The 24259-nt window shown below is 36.8% G+C and overlaps 2 protein-coding genes across 2 annotated transcripts in view; one reads left to right on the top strand and one right to left on the bottom strand.

Moving 5' to 3' along the window:
• Positions 1 to 24259, bottom strand: part of LOC142344796 (sphingosine-1-phosphate phosphatase 2-like) — a 425673-nt gene that overhangs the window by 284836 nt on the left and 116578 nt on the right. The window lies entirely within an intron of this gene.
• The window catches only part of LOC142344794 (inactive selenide, water dikinase-like protein), a 148560-nt gene continuing 129034 nt past the window's right edge, over positions 4734 to 24259 (top strand). Inside the window, exon 1 of the mRNA XM_075396738.1 lies at positions 4734 to 4760. The gene's annotated coding sequence lies outside the window, so the exon portion shown is untranslated. The remainder of the gene's footprint in view (positions 4761 to 24259) is intronic.

Genomic DNA, 24259 nt, shown 5'->3' with positions numbered 1-24259 from the left:
GATTTCCTACGTTTTTCAACCAAACATTTCTTACGTCATTTTGATCTGTCTTCTGGACTAGGGAACTAATACGCAATTGATAAAATTTTGGGAATACTAATCTGCTGTTAATGTTGTAATGTAATTGTCGGACTTGCTTTTTATCGACGATTGGAACTTGATATGTTGGGCGCGCGTAGGAGCTGCTGTTCCTTCTGCGTCCGCTAAGATTAAATCTCTAAGATTTCAGCACAATTAAACGAGAAATGGATCGTATAAATATTTCCTCGTCACATAAGCATATCTGACGTTATCATTCGAGCATTGAAGAGGTTGATGTCGCAAAATATATCGACTTTTAATTTTGACATCTATTCCTTGTCACTAATTCGTGTTAAATGTCGAGTCAAATGAAAAGTAACCATTTAAGTTACTTCTCTGTGATATATTGATGTATATAATTAACCACATAATTCAACTGCCTCATTCAGTCCGATAATACCTAAAAGGTGCTGAAAAGCCAGTGAGTTTATCTTTTATTTACAATTGTTGTGGTCTTTTATCATTCATACCCTCAGTTATTTTCGTATCAATCTCAGCTAGCTTTAGTAATGTAGATTATTTCGATATTTGATTCTTGCCGAAATTCCATTCAATATGAAGTTGGCAATGATTAGCGTAAACTTCGCTCTGTAAATAGCAAAGGGCTTTAGGATTTCTCTATTATTGAAATTGACAATTAAAATCTCACCTGTTTTCGTTTCATAAGAGCAGCAGCTCACTGTTCCGGTGTCATAAAACCGGAATCAAAAACAAATATGCCAAATGAGCCAATCAGCAACTCCCCTGGTAGCTAATCAGCTCAAAAACGCTGATAATAATTGTAAGAGTCTATCTGCAACAGATATAACCCAGGTTGAGGTCCAGACTATCCAGACTGAAATGACCTCTGACCAGACTTTAGAGACCAAAATGACCTTTGATCAGACTTTCCAGGCAAAATTATCGCTGATCAGACTCTCCAGACCAAGATGACTTCTGATCAGACGGTACCCAGACGATGGTCCAGACTCAAATTCAAGACCATTGTCCAAACTACAAACAGAATATGATCAGACCTTTCAGAGCAAGCTGACCTCTGATCAGATATTATGCTTAAACACGAACGAGACTTAATTATCGTTGTAATAAATCCATTTAAAAAAACGATGTCTCCAGCAGAAAATTCAATGAAGTCAATTCAAATTGAAAGTATTTTTGTGAAATGAAAGATTTGCAGAAATTTTTAAATTGACATTTGGCCATGCCATTGCTTAAGTTCGCCTGCACTATAGATGAAGTTTGACAGTTACTTATGAGAAATGTCTGAATAATTAGTTTGCTATGCATTTTAAAAAAAAGGACCGACAATACGGCCTCTGATCAGACTCAAGTGCGCTCGACGTGTATGAGCAGACCGAAATTACCTCTGACCAGACCGAAAGGGTCTTGACCTAAACCTGGGAAGGTATACAAGTCATTTCTGACAATATATTCTGCAACCGTCGTACGTAACGAAACCTGGTGTTAAAATAGATAATTGCCACTAACCAGTTATGCGAATGTCAAGTTGAGCTGAACGTCATCCGGGTTTCGCTGTCTCTAGCAAGAGGTATCAAAGAATACATTATTAATTGCTCAAAGTTTTTAGCAATTATAACAGTGCTGTTCTTTTTACGACTCGAACAGTACTGGTTTTATGCAATTTTTAACTAACCAAGGTGAGTTTACGAAGGAGAGGGTAGTTATGGTGATCGTCGTTTTTGTTTTTACGACTGGAGGAGGAATGATGGTCATCTTGGATTTTTAAATTAGGTAGAATGTCAGTGAAGCAGTATGTAAAAGCCAATACCATACGTAAAAAGTTCGAAACAATAAGTTGGACAAACTGCAAGGGTAGAAGTAAACGGAGGACATCATGAAATACAATCCAAATAATTAAATAAAACCGGACAAACAATTTTACAGCAACATCAAACAGACGGTCAACAAAGCCCATGACTTTCTGTGCAAAAAATTCCCAAAAGATTTCAGAAAATTTTTTCCAAGAATGTGTTTTCAGAATTATTGCGAAAGCACATGTGAATCCAAAAACATGAGAACAGGAAACAAAAACCCTGTGACAAATTGACACGAATCAAAACGGCAAAAACTAAAAATAAATGGCAAAAAATCATAAATCTTTGAAAATCAGTAGCAGCAAAGTAAGAGAAACTCATAATTATGTGCCAAGACATTATAGCAATTTGCAAAGCTTTAGAAGTTATAAAACACCTATTATTAGTTCTAATAGCTGAAAAAGGAAAAAGCTGCATATAAAGGCAAGATTTATTGAGATCAGTAAACAAACCGGACATTGACGGTATCTCAGTCACTAAAACGTAAGATAAAAAATGGCGCCTAAAATTACGCCAAACTAGGCTGCCAGCATGATCTTGATCTTGAGACTAAGCAACAAGTCCGCAAGAAAAAAACAAGCAAGAGGTGCTAAAATCAAAAGAGCACGTACGGAAGTAGGCTACTCACATTTAACCAATACTTGCATAAAATCAAAATCGCGTTTTTGAAAACAAATAGTGTAGAAATCAGAGAAAACAATATCTACAGAGTGAAATTATTTCGTTTATTTAAATCCTTTTGACCAACCAATGATACCTGGCCTGAGATTTTGTCAGAAAAAGACAAATTACTCTTGCTACATAATCAATTTTTTCTACCTTGCGTGATCGAAATCACTACTCTAATTTGACTTCTCACTGACGTGAGCTGAAGTGTCAGCAGATCTCTTGAATAGACAGTGAAACAAAACAATCCAAATTCTTTGAGTTGTAAATAAGAATTTTGAAATTGGCCCCTGATGCACTTTTTGAGGGTGACGAATGTTCGAAAATTGGAAATTGAACGGGTTTTCGTTCAGGCTTGCATAAAAAAGGAATTTTTTTACTGAGCGTGTCCGCGATCAACAGAAACGCCCGGACAGACTATATGACCAAGTGGCAACATTTAACATTACGGCAATTGATGGCACTATTGTCATTTCAGCTGAAAGATTGCGCTCCAGAGTCTGGTTGTAGAGTCTTGAATGCTTCAGGGCTAAACAATTAGCCCTCGATCAAAATAGAGACATCATTGACAATAAGCTCAGCTTTGTAACTGATGAAAAAGATGGTAACTCTAGCGCATCTGCATTCACTTCCACTAATAACACCATTAGGGGACAAAGCATTCTCTTAATATCATATCATTGGTTCAGATTTTATCAGAAAAACTGCGTGTCACTCCCGTATTGTTTCGTCTCTTACAATCTCACGAAAATTGTTGTACCATCACTGGCAGCATAACAGACGTTGTTGTGCTCTAAGAGCCGAGATTCAACTCCTTTACATTTTTCAGGCAAAATTTTAAACACCCGGATTAAAATTTCTTCAGCAAGGTCAGCCACTGGAATAGCCATATCACCTCATTCGTACCACTTATGTAATCTCAGTTGGCGCATACAGTCTTCCGGTCGATTTGGGAGACTGGCTAAATTCAATTATAAACCGAAACATTTAATTGTGTGAGGCTCACATCAAACCATTTTAAACAGTCCTCAGTGGAATAGCCATATCACCTCATTCCTACCACTTATATAATCTGTCGGCGCATACAGTCTTCCTGTTGATTTGGGCGACTGGCTAAAATCAATTGTACACTGAAACATTCAGTTTTGTGACGCTCACATCAAACCATTTTTAAACAGTCCTCACCTGAAGAAACTGTCGGTACACTCACTTGAAAAACAGCCGCCAGGTGTTAAAAAAGATGAAACCTGGTGTTAAAAAGACAATTGCCACTAACCAGTTATGCGAATGTCAAGTTCAGCTGAACATTATCCAAGTTTCACTGTCTCTAGCAAGTGGTATGAAAGAATGCTAAAAACTTTGAAGAATTAAAAAATTTTTCTTTGATACCTGTTGCTAGAGACAGCGAAACTCGGATGACGTTCAGCTCAACTTGGTTTTCTCATAACTGGTTAGTGGCAATTGCCTTTTTTAACACCAGGTTTCGATATGTAAGACGGGTGCAGAATATATTGTCGGAAATGACGTGTATACCTTCCCAGGTTGAGGTCCTGACCTATTCGGTCTGGGAGGTCTGGTCAGAGGTGACTTCGGTCTGATCATAGGTCACTTCGGTCTGAAATATCTGATCAGAGGCGGATCCGAGCGCATTTGAGTCCGATCAGAGGCCACATAGAGCGCAACTGAGTCTTATCAGAGGCCATGTCTGGAAGATTATAATAGTGCTGTTCTTTTTACGACTCGAAGAGTTGGTTTTATGCAGGTTTTAATTAACCAAGCTGAGTTTACGAAGAAGAGGGTAGTTATGGTGATCGTAGTTTTTGTTTTTACAACTGGACGAGTCATGGTTGTCTTGGGTTTTCAAAATTAGGTAAAATGTCAGTGAATCAGGATGTGAAAGCCAATTCCATACATGAAAAGTTTGAAACAATAAGCTGGACAAACGTCAAGGGTAGAAAAAAACGGAGGACATCATGAAATACAATCCCAATAATTAATTTAACTAAAAACCGCACAAATAATTTTACAGCAATATCAAACAGACGGTCAACAAAGACTATGACTTTCTGTCTTTCAGAAAAATTCTTCCAATAATGTGTTTTCAGAATTACTGGAAAAGCACTTTATGAGAACAGAAAAACATGAGATAGCCTAATTGTTGTGATAAACTTATTAAATGGCATTTCCTGCTGTTTAATAAGTCTTTTCAGAGTATTAGAATGGTCAAATACCACCGGCAATTCCCACAGAACAAAATAGAAAGAAGAGTACTGATTACTCGGCTAGGGTTGAAAAAGAAAACAAAATAAGCTGATCTCGATATACCCGGTTGGGGTCGAATTTCACTAAGTAAACGATAAACCAGTCAAACAGCAGACATCTGATACAAACAATGACATCGGGAAGTTTACTATCGTGGGCACCACAAAGTACTTGTGTATTATGTGGTGAAGGAGCCCAGCAAATTGAAACTCTGAACTGTTTCCTGTGCAAAAAGCCAGCTCACAAGTTATGTATTGGACTAGAAGAAGCAATCAAGGGAAATATTTTTGTGGTCTTGCTATAACTGCAATTCTTCATCACTAGCAGATTTTGTTTTTGAACTATTAGACATAAAGCTGAATATAGCCAAACTTGAAAAAATCCCTGAAAAGATGGACATATTGTACGATCAAGTAAACCAATTCAAACCAAAAAACAGGTAGTTTTTCAGAAACAGAAAGATATGCCAGCGTATTTAAGGAATGCAGAAGGCACTTATCATAAGCCGTTGTTTACCAACGGCTCAGAAACATCCAGCCATTTGCCAACAACAAACATTTTTGGCAAAGAGCGAATTGATAGCAACAATAGCGCCAAAACCAAAACCAAAAGATTGGGAAGGCCCGATCGAAAATGAATTTAACCTGCCGAAAACGATTTGCTCAAGGAGATATTCATATGTTGCAACAAAAACAAGCTCGCATAATTTCATGGGTGTGAATAAGAAGCAGAGTAGAAGACATATCTATCTCGGCAGGCTGAACAAAAATTGCACCGAAGATCTCATAAGAAATTGATGTCAGAAAAATGGGGCTGAAGTACATCACCTATGGGAGATCAGAAAAGAAGGATCAAATTTGAGAAGCTATCATCTTGTCTTCCCAGAGACAGCAGCAGAGTTCATTGAGAAAACCGAATTCTTGCCCGAAATTGTTCTTCATTGCAGGTTTTATCTTAATGAAGAAGCCACGAATTGGCTGAGGTCACTGCCACAAGATGAAAGCCCGTTTCAGTGATTAAATAATACTAGAACATTTGCCCTTCTAAATATCAGATCAATGCAAAATAAAACTGTGGAAATTGCGGATCAAGTCTTGAATAACGATACAGATTTATTCCTCATAACTGAGTCATGGTTGTCTGGAGAAATTGATGAAATTTTTATAATAACTCAAGCGCAAGACAATTCCCCGCATTTTCATCACTACAGCTATCCATGGAACTTCACAAAAGGCGGTGAACTTGCAGTCATTCTTAAACGAGAGCTAAATTTAATATTCCTATCGTGGAGTTGTACTCCCGATTTTGAAGCTTCTTTCTTCAGCATGAATGAGGGAAGACTTAAATTACGTCTTTTGTATAGACCTCCCTCAGGTAGTTTTAATGTTTTCTCTGATTTTTCTTTATGAGCGTATCCTGCCTTTGTCAATGGAAAGCAATCTTATCTTCTTGGGTGACTTCAACCTCCCACAAAGTGTAGCGCTTGAATCTTTTTTCGATGAAACATTACCAACTCAGCCTATTGAAGAATCAACCATCCAAGGAGGTAAAATTCTTGATCTTTTAGTCACTAGTCAGCGCTATGCAATTTTAGCAATCGAAATCAGAAATGTGAACTACAGTGATCACAAAATGATCGGGTTCAATCTGTCACGAGGAAAGGAATTGATTAGACATCAAAGACACCAATTTATAAAATCATGGAATAAAATTGATAAAGTATAATTTGAAAACGAACTTGATCTAATGTTGACCCTGAATCAGAAGCTGAATTGCCCTGAAGAAAACTGCGAGTTACTGATAGATGCTTTTCTGATAGCAGAACGAGAAACAGTGCCAATCATTAGATGAAATTCGAAAATCAGAATCTGTCCGTTCTTTGACAATGAGTTACAAGAACTCAAAAGAAATCGTCGTAAAATGGAAAAGAAATTCAGGAAGCTCCAAACGTATCAGAACAGAGAAAATTACTTGGAGTCAATTAAGAAAGGCAAAACGGTTTTTCGACAAAAGAAAACAGCGTTATTTGAAAAAACATTAACAAAAAGTTAGACTTGAAGAAAAAGTTCAATTGTTTTAATCAATTACTCGGAATCAGGTCGCTGGAAACGTTACCGTCAGGTTGGGGTACAGACAAAGAAGTAGCCGAGGAATTTAATATCTTTTTCGAAAACAAGATAAGCAAGATTCGAAAATCCACAGAGAACAAAAATTTGATCATGAATGCAAGTCTATTCTCAACAGAAGAAATCAATTCAAACAACCGCACATTTTTAGATAGCTTTCTTTCTACTGACGTTAATGATCTAAATCGAATCGTTAACGAGACATCTAACACTTTCTGCCATTTAGACCCAATACCGGGGGAGAACTTGGCAAGTCACTTAGTAAGGCTTGGACGCCCTACTTTCTAACTCTCATAAACAAAAGCCTTCATCAAGGTATTTTCCCGAAATTGTTCAAAAGATGCATCATCAGACCAAAATTGAAAAAAAAAATCTCCCTCGACCCTGAAAACCTAAAAAACTATCGACCCATTGCAAACTCTTCTTTTCTTTCTAAAGTGTTAGAGAAAGTTGTATAGGAGCAGTTAAAAAAACACCTCGAAAAGTATAGTCTACTTGACCCCCAACCGTCCGCTTACAGAAAATTCCACTCAACAGAAAGCTGCCTTTTGAAAACAGTAAATGATTTTTGCTCTGAACTTGATAAGGGAAACACAGTCGTGGTTATAGCCCTATATCTAACAGCGGCTTTGACACCGTTGACTTCAAAATTCTAGATAAGATAAATGAAAAGCGATTCTTTATAACTGGAACACTCTTTAAATGTAAAGAGTGGATTATGTCCTATATCACCAAAAGAAAACAGCAAACACAAGTTAATAAAGTTTTGTCTTCTAATTCTGATGTTCGTTATGGAGTTCCCCAAGGCTCTATTCTCGGTCCTCTAGTTTCCTCAATGTACATAACACCACTTGGCGACCTCCTCAGAAAAGTAGGTCTGGGATATCAAATATATGCAGACGACACAGTTTTATATGCAAACATGAGAATAAATCAAGAATAAACTGCAATGGAAGATCTGAAATGGAAAGTACGCAAAGTCTTTGAAGCATGCACTGCTTTAAAACTCAAACTAAACCTAGACAAAACTGAAGTCCTCTTACTATCTACTAAGAAAAAAACGATCCAACATTGGCAAAAACAGCGAGGTGAAACTGAAGAAAAGCCTGATAACTCTTGGAGCGACAGCCGATGAGTGCATAAATTTTGATATGTAAATAAATAAGGTCACGAATTCTTGCTGCAACGAATTAAGAAAGTTGCACAGAGTAAAGCATTATCTCTCACTTGAGTCTGAAAAAACGAAAAATTGCAGTGCAATACCTTATCTTGTCGCGGTTGGATTACTGCAATTCTTTGTTGGGCGTGACAAACAAGTCCAGCATAGCAAAGTTGCAACGAGTACAAAACGCTGCCTGTCGTTTCATATTCAATCTACGGAAACAAGAATCGTGCAGAGAATATAGATATTATTCGCATTGGCTACCTATTGCTCAAAGAATTGATTTTGTTTGTTCAAAAAATTGTCGATGATCTTATTATACCAAATTATCTTAAAGACCTGATTTTTGTTAAAGAGAAAAATAGTAGTAAACGATCAGAAAACCAGTGGAAGCTAAAACTTCAGAGTTTTCGAAGTTCCTATGGAAAAATAGCTATTTCAGTTTACGGTCCACGAAATCGGCATGCAATGCCGTCCTACCTACGCAAAACATCACATCAAAAACTCTTTCGCAAGGAGCTCAAGACCTTTGTTTTTTCCATTTGTTACTGAAACTAATTTTCAGAAGGAAAATGTATAGCAAACAGCAGAGGTCGAGCCCAATAAAGGAAATTAAGAAAAATATCTGTAGAGGCGAGTGCTCCTTTTTTGAACAAAAAGGTCCGTACAGGAGGAAGTTAATTGCTCAGCCAGGTTACAAGAAACTTATGAAACATGTTTTCTAGGTTCATCGCTAGTGTTTGGAGTTTTCATTGAAAAAGCGCTGACAATATTGTGACCAGGAGGATGTATCTCGACTCTCTGTAGCAATAAAATTTTTGACGATTTGAAAACTTACAATATTAAAAATGTAATCATTATGGCCGGTACCAACAATTTGTTTGACAAAAACTATCACCCTCTTATGGGACCAATAGAAACATCCGACGAAATGTCTTTCATAGTTGAAAAATTGAAATTTCACAACTTCAAAGTGAGCATTATGGCTCTCATAAGGCGACGAGATAAAACAGCAGCTATAAAAAAAATTAAATGACTGTTACCGTGATGTGGCACGAGATCACAGGATTCCATTCGCGAAATACATGAAATTCAGATTCAGAACTGTCTCTGCTCATGGAGTACATCCAAATGCCAAGGACATCAGAGAGTCAGCATCTGATTTCCGAAACGCTATAAGACAATACAAAATATGGTACAGGTAATGGCGAGCTTGTTTTTAACCTTTTTAAACGTGTTTTGTCCAAATCATATTAGATCCATATCATAATTTTAATGCTTGGTTAGAGCGCAAGAAGGAACGATTTGGTTTTGGTTTTGCTCGGCTTTCAGCAAAAGACAATAACGAAATGTTCGGTTAGAGCAGAGTTATGTAGTTATGGTCGACCAAATGCTCGGTTAGAGCTGAAGTTATTGCAGTGCGTACAATTGCCTTTCAATTTCCACTTTTTGCTCGGATAGAGCTGAAAATATTTGGATATTTTTTTATTGGGTTGAAACTGTGGAAGGTGCTTGAAACCCAAATTTTATACGAATCAGCCCACCTTTGTGTCCAGAAGAGGTGGAAAACCAGAACTTCTACTACTACTTCTACTACTTTATGTATCGTCTCTTACAATCTCACGAACATTGCTGTACCATCAGTGGCAGCATAACAGACGTTGTTGTGCTCTAAGAGCCGAGATTCAACTCCTTTACATTTTTCAGGCAAAATTTTAAACAACCGGATGAAAATTTTTTGAGCAACGTCAGCCAGTGGAATAGCCATATCACCTCATTCTTTTCAATTATGTAATCTCCGTTGGCGCATACAGTCTTCCGGTTGATTTGGACGACTGGCTAAATTCAATTGTAAACTAAAACATTTAGTTGTGTGAGGTTCACATCACACCATTTTTAAACAGTCATTTGAAAAAACTGTCGGTACACTCACTTGAAAAACTGTCGTCAGGGCATCTGTTTTGAACGATCAAGTATTCAAAGAAGTGTGAAGACAAAGTCCTCATTCCGTCTCGCGGAATCCAGACCATTCTACCAATTATGACCAATCACTCAAAAAGAGACTGGCCGAACAGTATTCTGCATTCAAACACCAGGTTCAATTACTGCGGTCAATTTTACGTAACTGGTTGACGCACAAACGAGACTTTTCGTACCGTTCTTGTTAGAGCTGTTCTCTTAGTGGACGATAATTACTGTATAGAAGGGGTAGAACTGTTCGTCGTGGTATGAACCCTCCGAGCATTGAAGAAGAGAAAACGATCAAAAAAATTGCCGTTGAATTTGCGCATAAAGGCATCCTGAGATAATTCAATAATGCCATTGCGTAGCACCAAGTTGGGGTCCCAGAGAACTCAGCTCTTAGTTTGGGGGGGGGGGGTGGTACTGTATTCCTTCCTTGGTATATCCAATCCCGCTTCACTGATGAGGTCCTGCACAGCATGTTTCGTCGAATATGCATTGATTCCACGTCCCCGAACACCTCTAAATGATAACCCTGCTTCTAGCGTAACCGCAATATACCCTAATCTTTTCCTACTAATTAAACAGGCAACCTTATTTTTTTCAGTTTTTGGCATTTGCAAGCTGGATCATATGCGGTACGCTTGAGCAGTTGTATGCCAGTGTAATTTGGTGGTGTTAACCCAAAAAGTATATAACCGCACTGAACCGTCGATTTAGGTAGAGGAAGCCTGCCGAGCAGCATCTTAATACCGGTGACTTAGTCTGTATAACTGGAGGGTGGCAGCTTTAGAAGAAACTGTTCCATTGCTTTCATTCAAGAACTCTTTTGAAGTTCCAACAGCGTGGAACTTTGCGCCATTGTACACTCATTGTCCCAGTTGCTCGTCCATCGGCTGAGAAAAATTGGACAGTGATGAAATTTCTCCCGCAGCTAAAAAAATGAATAGTTTACCAAAGATTGAAATTTTCATTTAGAGTGCAATTAAAAAAGGTTTGCGGTTTCCGACGTACCTTTTCTCGCATCTCAAAAAATGTCCATTTCAACAATTCAAAATTCCAAGCAAGAAAAAAATCTTAAACTCAAAATAACCTCTAAGTTTATCAAAAAGTGTTTTTTCCAGAAGAAAATGTATGTGATAAGTTTCTTAGTACTGCAAAAACAGAATTTTTTTGTTCGATCAGTTTCTTTTCCAGAAATTTTTAGGGCTACCCACGTGAAACGAAATAAATTTTCAGCACTCTATGCCACCAAAAAGTGAAATTAGATATAGAGAACGCAAAACACTTTTTAGTGACGGCTGTTCGGGGAGCCAATACATATAGATTAAATTTTTTTAGAAATATCTAAAAAACGTGTTAACGAGGCACCTATTGGTCAAAAAAAGAATATTTTTTAGCTGTTACCAGTAATTGTCAAGAGGTTGGAAGTATAGATTTGGCCCTTTGCCAATTATTGCCTTTAAGAAAGGTGTGGTGTGGCCCAACCTAAAATTTTTTTCATCGAATTTACCTTAATAGTTTGCTGAATTTTATCTGATTGCTCACTATTTTCCGCCAAATGAAGGATGCATTATTTTCCTTTACAGAAAGCAACAGATTAAAAGAAAAGAGTGACGGAAGCCATTTAGATCAATTAAAACAATAATTTTTGGTGGCTTTTTCCTTTCTACTGCTCCTAGCAAATTGGTCACAAATACAAGAACTGCAAGATTTAGATATGTAAATAGCATTAATAATGGCACGAGGTCCTCCGTGTCTTTCTAATTGCTGCAACGTCCAGTCAACTGAGTAGATTATTTCTTTGTACATTTTTTATTTTTTCTTGAGATATAAAATTTTTTTCTCCTTATTTTACCCGAAATGGCTTTAAACGTTATGTTTTCGGGTCAATCTTAAACACCTATGGATTTCTTATCAAGGAAAATTGTCATGATTATGTGAATATGTTTTGTTTACGCTGTGAAGGCTTTTACATTTTACCTTATCTGACAGAATCGACAACTTTGTGAACGTTAAAAACTTCACACAAAAAATGTCATTTAAAAAGTTTTTGTTTCAGGGTTATGAAGATTGGATAAAGAGAAAAAAATGCAAACGTAAACATAATTGTTTCAAACAACAAAAATACTGAGAATTTGCTCAGACTGAGGTCTTTGAGGATCCATTCGAATTATTTTTTAACACGGCTCATCCAAAGTGTCCGGAAAAATCTATTAGAATTCTGAAGAAAATAAATATATTGTATATCGTTAATGAATCAAAATATTCAACAAATTTACCAAAGATTGAAATTTTAATTTAGAGTGCAATTAAAAAAGGTTTGCGGTTTCCGACGTACCTTTTCTAGCATCTGAAAAAATGTCCATTTCAACAATTCAAAATTCCAAGCAAGAAAAAATCTTAAACTCAAAATAACCTCTCAGTTTATCAAAAAGTGTTTTTCCAGAAGAAAATGTATGTGATAAGTTTCTTAGTACTGCAAAAACAGAATTTTTTCGTTCGATTAGTTTCTTTTCCAGAAATTTTACCCACGTGAAACGAAATAATTTTTCAGCACTCTATGCCACCAAAAAGTGAAATTAGATATAGAGAACGCAAAACACTTTTTAGTGACGGCTGTTCGGGGAGCCAATACATATAGATTAAATTTTTTTTAGAAATATCTTAAAAAATGTGTTAACGAGGCACCTATTGGTCAAAAAAAGAATATTTTTTAGCTGTTACCAGTAATTGTCAAGAGGTTGGAAGTATATTGTAATCTTGCATATAAGTTTTCCAGTTTCAAAATTCAACAAGCAATAATTTCTATCAAGGGATTTGATTTGATGTTAAAGTAAAAGATATATAAAAGTAGAAATATTGAGTAAAATTGAAGTAAAGTTGAAACAAAATTGAAAAAAAAATCAGCAAGAGATATCTTTTTTATTTTTCGAGTCACTACAACACAGCCAAATCATTGTATCTGGTTATTTGACTGATGTTTTTCTACCTGACTTGGAGAAAATCACTTTGGCTGAGAAAACCATACAAGGTTATGATAAGATTGCGTCAGTATCTGAGAATTGTTGACGTGGGTGTGAAAGGGAAGTAAAATACACAGGTTTTGGAATACAACCAATTTTGTGTTCGCTCAAGTTTGACTGAATTTTATGTTTTATGTTTATTTGGAAAAACATATAACTTCGTAAACGACGAAAGACCCCTATTGATACAAAAGCGGATACTTGCTTGAACCATGATGATCTTATATGTTGAAGGATATTTAGCTGCCATTATATTGCTAAATTCTGCTATAATGATGTGTGAAGAAAACAAGCGTTATCACCTGTGAAATGTTCATCAAAATATGATCTACTCACTGTTAACCCTTAACTTTCAACAGAACCTGAGTTATTTTCAATTGTGATAAATTAATGGGGCATATGAGTGATCGAAATGATACAACAGATGTTGGAGCACACGATTTCCTGCTCCCGTCACTACTTCTTAAGTTCAACCAAGCACCACCCTTTTGGATGCATTTTCAATGCCAAACCAAAGTATAAAACGCTCACCGTCCGAACTTAGAACTTAATACCGATGCATATACATAACTATTCAGTTCATATCAACTGATCAAAGTCTAATTATTCTCAATGTAGTTTTTTCTTTTGTTAACTATCTTGAGTCTTTAATGATTACTTTTATTCAGTTTACTCGACTTTATTCTTACGCTCAAATTGATTTTATATTTTTATATTTTCTATCTTGAAGAGAAAACAGAATGCATATGAAAATTAACGTTTTTCAGGAACGTTGTAAAACAATATTCTTCAATCCTTGTACTCGTTAAAGCTGGAACCGTCTGAATAACGTAGATATGAATTCTGAACGTACGTGTTACATTTTTGTCTCAGGCGGTCTGTCTTCAATCATAACCAGTGAACACAATGAACTTATTTTTTATGAGTGCTTTCATGTTGTTTAGTCATTTGAAGTGTCTCCTGTGGGCTAACGTCAATTTTGGAACAAATTCAAATTGTTAGCTGAAGAGGTGAACTAAATTCAACCAATCAAAATAAGCAAAAAATTAACGAGAGTAATATGCGGTATATAAAAACATAACAAAAGCGAATTTTAATCATTTTCCAACAATTTGCTCAATATAGAGACAGTCAATTTGTGTATACAGAACCGTAAGTTTGCCGTCAATAGTTTTGTCATCTTTTCAACTACTTTTTGCATTCATTTGTATCTACAACAATTTTTTTCAAGAACCAATACCCGATCAGTAACTTAAAAAACGTAAAGACAAACAGAAGTAAAACTTCTGCCGCAAGTGAACAACTATCGAGAAGGCAAACTAATCGTTCAAACACGTTATTTAAAAAAGAAAAACGTTAAGATAAGCTCAGATAACAGCTGCCACCTTATACTCACTCCTGTTCTCAGTAATTGGATAAATAATTAATTGTTTCAGCATAGTTTTTGAAAGCTAGATTGCCAAGGCTCATTCTTGATTCATTTAAAAAACTCAATCAAAAGTGAAATGAAAAGTTTTTTGCATCTTTGTGATTCTTTTAATTCTGCTCCGGTGCCAAATGTGTAAATAGAATTATTCCATTTCGGTACTTCAGGTTGATAGAGACCGCTCGAGATGATTCGTCAGATTGCACTGGTTGTTCTTTTTGTCGCTGTGGTTGTCCATGCCGACTACCCAAGAAGGCGACACTACAATGGATACAACATGGTCCAAAGAGAATTCGTTGACCCGAGAGGCTACCCTAAGATCATGTTCGAACGTGCTCCTTTAAACAAGAGGGTTGTTGGGGCTGACTGCTACGTCGATTCCGACTGTGACCCAGGCGAAGTATGTTCTACTAGAGACGACTACTGCATGCCTGAATAGAATTGGTCAACTCAACCTTGTCTACATTGTAGATGAGATATACTGAAAACTCACTATGAAAAGAAGTAGAACCAAAAATTGTATTCACATTAAAGTAAAAAAATGTATTCCCATTAGAGTGAATTTTTTATTGTATTACGCAGAAACAAAATTATTTTTTATTATTTACATTTAATATAGTATGGTTTTAATATATCGTTTATTAGTTTAAATGCATAAGTATTGCAAGAGTTTTAAGCTTTCGCTGAATTTGAACTATGAAGTCAACCCTGCTGTATATATACAAATTGTGCTCTTCAATGTTATCGAAAATTTAAAATTAACATTTGTTGGATCGAAATTTTATAAAATTATATAAATAAATTTTAAGCGGGATTTTTTTAAAAAAAGACCGTTTGAGGAAATCTGGTGATCGCTTTTACAGTTGACTATCTTTTCAATCCGCATCTGGAAGAAAAGTCATTTGAACTATAGCTACTGTAGTTCATATAAAGCAGAGATGTAACGCTTATATGTTGCAGCATTATCTCGCATTCGTGGCTCTGTATATTCTATGCCGGTTTTTTAGTCCTTTGAATTTACTCTCCAATTCGCTCAGTCTGCAAAATGCGCAGAGAACCTTAGACGTTTTTGTTTATATCAAAGCCTTTACGGATCAGAACCTGAGATGTAATCTTGACTGTAGATTTTAACTCCAACCCTTCAAATTTGTTTGTGGCTCGAGAATTTTATACAAGATTGACGTTTTCTTGGGCTAATCGTTGCCGCACGGTGCCTTACGAGAAAGATACGTAGGTGGTATTACCGGAAACTACTGAAAAACTGGACGAGTCCCTTAAAAAACTCAATTTTCTCATTTTTAAAATAATTTATGGGTAATATTTTTGTTACTGCTTGATCTTTATTACTGTTTCAGTCATTAAGGAGACCATCAAATCTAGTTGTGAGAAAAAAATCAAACTATCAGAATCTAGGCGTGAAAAAATCAAAAGAACTTAGCTAAAAGTCTTTTGTAGATTTTTTGCGAAAATTAAGATCAATATTGTGGGTTTTGTAGAATGTTGGCAATAAGTTCCGCAAAACTGAACGAAAACGTTAGTCCACATCAGATCTCAGTGCATTTATATACTTCAAATAGCCCCTCTTGGATAAAAAGAATAAATTAAAATCAGAAGGTTTTATGACCTTTTTTATCAAGGTGGATTGTCGCCAAAATTACGATTTAAATCATATCTCTAGCCTTATCATTCTCTAAAAGAGCACGTCTAAGTTTCAAGTTACTAGACAAAAGAGTCAAAGTTTTTGTTGCATTTTTGGCGGTTTATTTTAATCATCGTTTTCTTGAAGGTTTCAATGACATTCGCAACATACTGCAAGTGCACAAAGGGGGCATCAAAGATTTTCGGAGGCATCAATTGATTGATGTCTTTTGTCATCTTCTTTGAAATTGGCTCTAAATTTTTAGGCTGGAATTTCGTCAATATCATCAGTGCATCAAGTTGTGGAAAAGGGGGTAACTCACGTTGCCTGAAACCGGAGCGAAGTAAACATTAAAAAACTACGGAGAAAAAGCGCGTGCGAAACCGGAAACGGGGCGAACGTACGTGCCGTAACCAGTTTTAACCTTTACGACTCGTAATTCTCCATCTCGTGCTGGTGTTGTCTCCATGAATCTTCCCAGTGGCCAAATGCCTCTTGGTGTTTGGTCTTTCAAAAACCAAACGATGTTGTCCACTTTGAGCAACTGATTGTTGCTGTCTGACCATTTTGACTGTCTGCTAAGGGTTGGCAGATACTCTTTCACCAACCGTCGTCATACATGGTTCATCAGCTTCTGCGTGTCCTTCCATGTCTTCAAGCCTGCAGGTTGCTGGTCTCTGATTTGTCCTGGTGGCAAGCTATTAAAGGGACGTGGGAAAACAAAGTGGTTTGGTGTCAAGGTTTCTTCGTTCTCAGGTTGCTCAGAAACATTAGTCAGCGGTCAGGAATTGAGGATTGACTCTGTTTCCACAATGATTCTGAAGAACGTGTCAAAAGACAGTTTTTCATACTAGACTGAGGAGGAGCGTTCTTTTGGAGCTCTGGATTAAATGCTGCCAGACACCGCCAAAGCGTGGCTCGTATGGAGGGTTGAATTTCCACTTTGTATTGGCAATTGCTAAAGCTTTGTTGATTTTGTCGTCGTTCAAGGCTTTAACAGTTCTTCAGAAACGCCAACAAAGGTTTTTCCGTTGTCGCTTTAAATAAGTAGCGGCTGGCACCGATGACTTTCAAAATCTTCTGAAACATTAAAAAACGTATCTGTGTTTAGTTCGAGACACGTTTCTAAGTGAACTACCCCCCGTCACCATGCATGTAAATATCAGACCATAATGTTTTTCTATAACGCCTTTGGAATATTTGATGTAGAAAGGTCCAAAGAAATCTACAATAGAATTAGCAAAAGGAAACTGTGTTTCTGCTTTTGGAAGCCAAAACTGGGTAATGATGCCATAATTGGTTGAATGTTTTCGTGTCAATGCGTCTACAAAAGAAAAAATGAAATTGTTTGCTGGCTAACGCTTTCCAAAGGCCAATCACATAGTTACGTTGTTGAATGAAGGCTTTTGTTTGTTCTGTAGAATGATGAATACATATTTGTTGAGCATGCTCCAAGTACAAAAGAACAATTTTGTCCTTGGCGTGGAAATTGATTGGACGGTTTTCCAAATTCAGTTGTGTTGGTGCATACTGCAATCGATCACAAGACCTGAGTCATCCGTTATGATCCAACAATGGATTCAGACACCGTATATTGCACTTAGAATCTAGTTTGATTCCACGTTGTAAGGAATTAAAGGCCGAATGGAAAAAAATGAAATGCCCTGAGATAATTTCTGAATAGTTTAATGTCTCCAGTTGTGTATTGATGATTGTTCAATCGCATTTTCTTTGCGCGATGAATTAGTTGAGCACTGTTGCAATTGTCAGAAGAAATTTGTTCCATGTTGAGAATTTGCTCGGATCGACTACAAGTTTAAGCGTCTGGGGAATTCTCGTGATTGCCGTTCATGTTGCGCGTGGTTTGTTTATCTCATTCCATGCCAACTCGTTTTCGAAAAAAATTGGGGTAGTTCTAACAATTTCTGCTGACTTTCGTTTGTCTCAACACCGCGATTTCCGTTATCGGCGGGATTGAGATAAGTTAAGATCTGTTGCCATTGCCTGGGTGAAAAAGTTTAATTAATTCCCTGCAATCTGTTTGAAACAAAAACGCTTTGCTTCTTATTTGAGGCTATCCAGTCCAAAAGTACTTGACTGTCGGATCAGAGAACAATTTGGTCGAATGTCAGTGTCATTTTTTTGGATCAGTTGTAGAAGGCGCACTCCCATAATAGCGGCTTCTAGTTCCATTTTGGTGCCCTTATTTCTTTACTTGGAGCGACTTTGCACTTTCAAATGAGAAAAGAGGCTTGTTGCTGACCGTTTTGGCTATTTGAGATTTGGAAGAAATTTGGAAGTAAGAAACGGCTGCCACAGCTTCCATTGAGACATCCACAAAAAAATGAAGTTGGCTCGAGGGGTTTTTGATCAAAATATAAACAGTTCTTGGTATTCGAATTTCTGGCATTGCAAAATAGCTGTTTAGAACTTTCTGTGGCTCCAGTGGTATCAATTCACCCTATTTTTTCCCAGTCTCCAAATTTGCTGCAGAATCATCTTGATGCTAATTCTCAGAGGAGACAACAGGTCGATAGGATCAAAGATTGAGGATACTAAACTGAATAACTTCCTTTGTGTGTACACTGCTGCATCTTTAGAAAATTGTTGTAAGGGAAACATGACAAAATTGACAGATGTTACGTTCTATTTTTGACCAAGGACTCTCATGATCTCTTTTGTTTAGTCTTTGTCATCGTCTGAGATTTCAGCGAGAACCTCTGGTGTGTTTGAAACAACAAAAATTGTCAACATGAAGCCGCCTTTTTTCAGGAAGTTTTTTGTCTGTGAGTTTTTGGCTGCCGCTTTTGTTGGCAGAGAATGGATGTCAATATCCATATAAAAGTGATGCTTAATGGCATTCAAGCTTGCCGGAAATTGAATTTTGTTGTCTTCAGTGCATTTATGAAGAACATAAATTACGCAAAATGGTGAACACTTAGCACCAAAGATTAACAAACTGAACTAGAAGTGTCGGATGTTGTTGTCTATCATCCAACCAAAACAAAGAGCAGACTGATCCTCTTGTCTGACGGCAAATTGCATTAACATCCCTTCGACGTCTGAAAGGACAGCGACCGGACGTTCTCTGAATCTCAACAAAATTCCAACTAAGTTATTCAGCAAATCAAGGGCAGTTGGAAGATTTGAGTTCAGTGATTCACAACGAAACTTTGATGCTGCATTGGCATCTCTTCTCACTTTTCCGGGTTTGTTTGGATTAATGACTGGATGACGAGGTAAGTATCATACTGACTCTAGGGGTGTTGCTTGCATTTCGACTGAACTGACAAAATTTTTATCCAAGTCTGCTTGGCGTGTCTGGTTGTACTTCTGATTGAGACCAAGATCTTTTTGTAGCCGTTTTTGTATTAATTTTAGTTGACTGACTGCTGACAAATAGTTTTTCTGGAGTTTTTTCAGGTTTCTAAGGAAGGCTAATTTGATAACTTTCACATTTGTGACAGATAGAGTTTTTCATTGTTTGCACTTCTAATTTGACTAGTGATCTGTCTTCTTTTTGTTTGGGTAGTGTACATTCAGCTTATTTTTTTTCCAGAATTTTTGAACAATTCGTCCAATGGTTCTTCTTCGATGTCTTCCAGTCAGACATTATAAATGAATAATTGTTGCTGGGGTTTGTTTGCGTTCATTGGTTTATGAGAGAGCTCGTTCTCTCCAGCGAGAGTCCAGCCAAACTATGTTTTGACGTCAAATGGACGCTTTTAGCTACCTTGGATTACATCAACTGGGTACCTGAAGGCAAACGTATTGCCCCCAAGATAAGCCCCTGCTGCACCGTTGGCTATATCAGGGAAATAAATGTGACTAATTAACGTGAAGGTGTCGCATAAATCATTGAGCTCAAGAACGTTAGCGGTTGATACAATCAGACATGGCGTGCTATAGGCTCTTCAATACTGAATTGTTAATGCTTGTGTTCCACAGGGAAGCTCAAGAAAGCTACTAACTTTATCAAGCAGGAAAGTGAACTGACTTCCGGGATCGATAAAAGCGTAGGTATCAAACATTTTACTTTCGTTTACAAATGAAGCTGGTACTATTTGTAGTTGTTCATACCAATCAGGAGGAGGATTCGTACTTCGATTGATACTAAAATTTCGGTTCGGATTGGAAGCATTTAAATGGGCGAATTGAATATTTTGTAGTTGTGATTGTTGTTTACCAGGAAACGATTGACCATATCCTTTTTGCTGGCTCTTTTTACTGTTAACATTTTCAGTACTTCTGTTTTGATTTTGTTGTTAGAAAGATGGCTGTAATTGGTTTTTTTGTCTAATTTTGTGTCAGTTGATTGGGATTGCTTCTGGAAAAAGCAGTGGCGGGCCGTTTAACTTGTTTAGAAGGATCATGCAATGTTGTGCGATGAAATCGTTTACATGTTTGGCATCGTTTCTTGAACGAACAGGACTGCTTAAAGTGTTTGTCGCCTAAACAGTCGAGCAAAAATTATTCTTGATCTCAATTTCATACCTTTTGTTCTGGCGAACATTTCTGATATTCCGGGCATGCAGCAAGTTTGTGACTTGCATTTCTCAAAAGACTTGTCTGATTGATCAGCGTCTTCACTCGGAAGAAAGGACGGTTGACCAATCTGGTTTGCAGGGCGAATTGAGTGCGATGAAATTTGTTTCCAATTGTTTGTTGAATTATTAGAAAATTGATTCAATGCATTACTGTTCCCATTATCAGTGTTGTTGTTAATTCTGCCAATGTTATTATTGTTTGTCTGAAAGTGTTCAAACTTTTAAACGGTCTATGAACATTTTCTCTGTTGATTTTGTCGTATATTTTGGCCTCTACTTCAAGCAAATTTTGGAATTCAGAGAGTGTTGACTGATTACCAATTATTCTGGTTGTGTTTTCTGTCCATTTTATCAGAATGTTATGTGGAATTGTTTTTTTTTTTCATCAATGTTGAGCTTTGCAAGTCAGCTTTGAAACATAAATAATCAAAAATTTGCACTAACATTGTGAGAAAAGAAGCAAATTTTGTTTGTGGTAATCATTGTTCGGACGCCAGGCTTTCAATTGATGGATGAAAGCGTTCAAAACAATGCTAGGGTCCCCAAAGTGATTCATAAGTTCTTTCCTAGCAATCGGGTAGTAAGCAGGTCACACGAATAAGCTTGAATTTTTTCCATGGCTTTTCCTACGACCGAGTTTTGCAGGTATGTTATACGGCATGTATCAGTAAGACTGATACTATTGTGGACAAGGTTGAAAAAATTTTTTATCCACTCAAAATGTTTCAGCTGGTTTCCATTGAAATTTGGAATTAATATAATTGGAAGTTTAACGGAACCCTTATTTGTGGTTATTAAATTGAAATTGTGTTCAAACGGTATTATTTCCGCTTGTATTTCAGTTCGTGATAGAAACTGGTGGCCTCCATGATTGAACCAATTTTCAAACTGGTTCAAGTTTTCCAACGTTCAGTTGGCTATTTTGTTGAGCAATCGGTGGAAAGATGGCTTGTTTGGTAGTTTGTAAATGGATTTTCCGGAGTATGTTGAACGAGAAGTGGTTGTGATTGTGTACAACTAACGAGGGTGGCACCAGTGTTGTTGAATGTTGTATTTGATGGGGAAACAACTTCTATCGTTTAGCTCTTGTGTTTGATTAAAACTGTGGAACTGAACTGCAGTTGGATATTGTTCGTTTTGATATTGTTGAGAATTGTTTGGTTGCACTACCGTAGACACGGACATTTCTGTGACCAATCTCTCGCTATTCTGTTATTGATTGGTTGGAAAAATTCTCAGTTTTGTCTGAAAAAATTTGAGCAGTTGAAAACTGCCTATTGTCAAGTTGCACGAAAAAGAAGTGGATTGTGAACGGTGATTTTTGTAGTTGTATTTCTTCTTTTTTTCGGAATGACATTGAGTTTGAAGCATTTTCTCATTTTCTCTGAATCAATTTGAAGTTTTGTTTCTTTTATTTTTGTCATTTGAGCTGTAATGTTGAAGTGTGTTTTGAAAATTAAATGCAAGACATTGCATAATTTGATCTTCTGTTTTCCTTTTTAAAGAAATAAAGGACAAATCGTTCGGTCTAACTGCGGCCCCTGTTATTTGATTCAATGGAGTATTGCGGGGAAATTCTCCAATTGATAAGTGCATCAATTCTCGCTGATTATCATTAGATTCAACAAGAAATATGGATGCGGTTTGTTTCAAAGGAATGAACGGTTGTTGTATTGAATCAAACCGGTTGAAAATATTCTCTTGTTCTCTGAGAACAACGTTGTCTTCTGGGGATTGAGGAATACCCAGGACAAATCTCTTCTGATTGTTTGCTCTGGATATTTGAGTTCATGCTGTTGTTGGGGCTGCTAACAACGACTTTGATTGAATTATGTGTTAAACTGTCGTAAAATTTTTTACTGATTCATCAGTTAGTTATCTAGTGTTCTGAGCAAATTGTCGGTTGGTCTGAAGAAATTTTGAGGCAAGATTTGGTTTATATTCTTCTTGCGGAGGAAAAAACGATATTTTCGCCCGTCTTGGGGGTACTGGAGGGGGAGACAACTCTAGCAGTGTTCTTTAATGTCATGTCGTTTTTTGTTGAATTTTGAGAAACTGTTGACAATCTCTTGTACGCGAGTTGTCTTCGTGATGGTTGTGAGGCGCAGCTGATGTCATCATGTACTCGAGCTGATGATTGGCTCAGTTTACTATCATTGTCGAGACTGCTGACTTCTAGTTCCAACTTCTCCAGACGAGAGTTCAAGTTCGAGTGACGTTTCATGACTGAGTTTATATTAGTAGCGCTTACTTTTTCCATCATGATGTTGTCGAGGTTTGTCTTCAGCTCTTCAACGCTCTCTTTGATTTTGTTGATCAACAAAGAAAGAGTGCGAAAGCTTTTTCTCTGCTCAACAGATGTCTGTTAGAGTTCAAGCTGAATTTTTATGTTGAGCTCAGTCATTTTGAACTTGTTCAACGTGTAGTGCAACTTCTGGCTGTTTTTTGTCATCTTGATGAACAGGATGTTGTCGACATGTCATTGTTCAGTTTTATGTTAACAAAAGGTAAAGAAACCGCTCGAAATTTACGGAGCGACCACTTTTTGGTAAATTAAAAATCCTCTCATGTTTATGTAGGCTTATCAGACTAGCATTTTTTGTTCAAAAATGTTGACGCAATTTTTCACGAAAACAAGAGTCCTAAATGTGTTTTTTGTGCTGCTAAATCAAGAGTCCTAAATGTGTTTTTTGTGGAGCTAAAAACTGGCTTAAAAACTAAGCATTCGCGTGTGTGCACCGTTGATTTGTTGAACAGGGCCATACATTTGCTTTCAATTATTTTTTACATATATGAATTCGCAACGATTCTTTTGCAAGTTTAAGCGCTATTTTAATCACAATCAAGGTACCAGAAAAATTTTACTAAAGTGTTTTTTGTTGGGTCTTAAGGGCAAATAAAACCCAAAAACCAAGCAGACTAAATCTAAATTAGTACTTCCGCAAATCAAGTTAATTTTTCTAGAATTTAAAATGCGGCGCGACAAGACAGCGTGAGCTAGAGAAGACCAGTTGTTTAAATGATGGGTCTGCTTTTAATCTCTTTTCCATGAAATTCTGTTTTGCATTTCTTATGAAGTTAATGACAACTGCGACCTTTAAACTGCTTCTTTTTGCTTCTGGGTTTTATCCGCCATCTATGAATTGCCCATCTCTACTTTGGTAACTACTGCGACTGAAAGGAAACACACTCCTCTTCAATTGGTGAGAACTGAGACCAAAAGGGGAAAAGGGAAGTCTTTGAGCAACTTCTGAGACCGCTGACAAAAAAGAAAAGACTTTTGAATTTTCCAACTTAAAGGGATTTTATGCGTGAGCGAATTATGTGGGGAATTTTTCGGAGCTTTTGATTTCGTTGTTTTGAGAAAAAGAAAAAAGTTCTTATCTTCTCTTTTTTATTCTATTTGAGAAGATTTTTCAGTGTACACTACACCATTAACTAGGCGCGCGGCAAGTAGTATGAGATATATGAGAACAAAATGAGTGTAAATGTCGGATTTTCTTAGGAATACATACTACCCCATTAAC

The sequence above is a fragment of the Convolutriloba macropyga genome, chromosome 8 (genome assembly GCF_964194025.1).
Source record: "Convolutriloba macropyga chromosome 8, txConMacr16.3, whole genome shotgun sequence".
Classification (NCBI taxonomy): Eukaryota; Metazoa; Xenacoelomorpha; order Acoela; family Convolutidae; genus Convolutriloba; species Convolutriloba macropyga.
The sequence above is the reverse complement of the archived record's forward strand: the minus strand, read 5'-3'. Positions and strand labels throughout refer to the sequence as shown.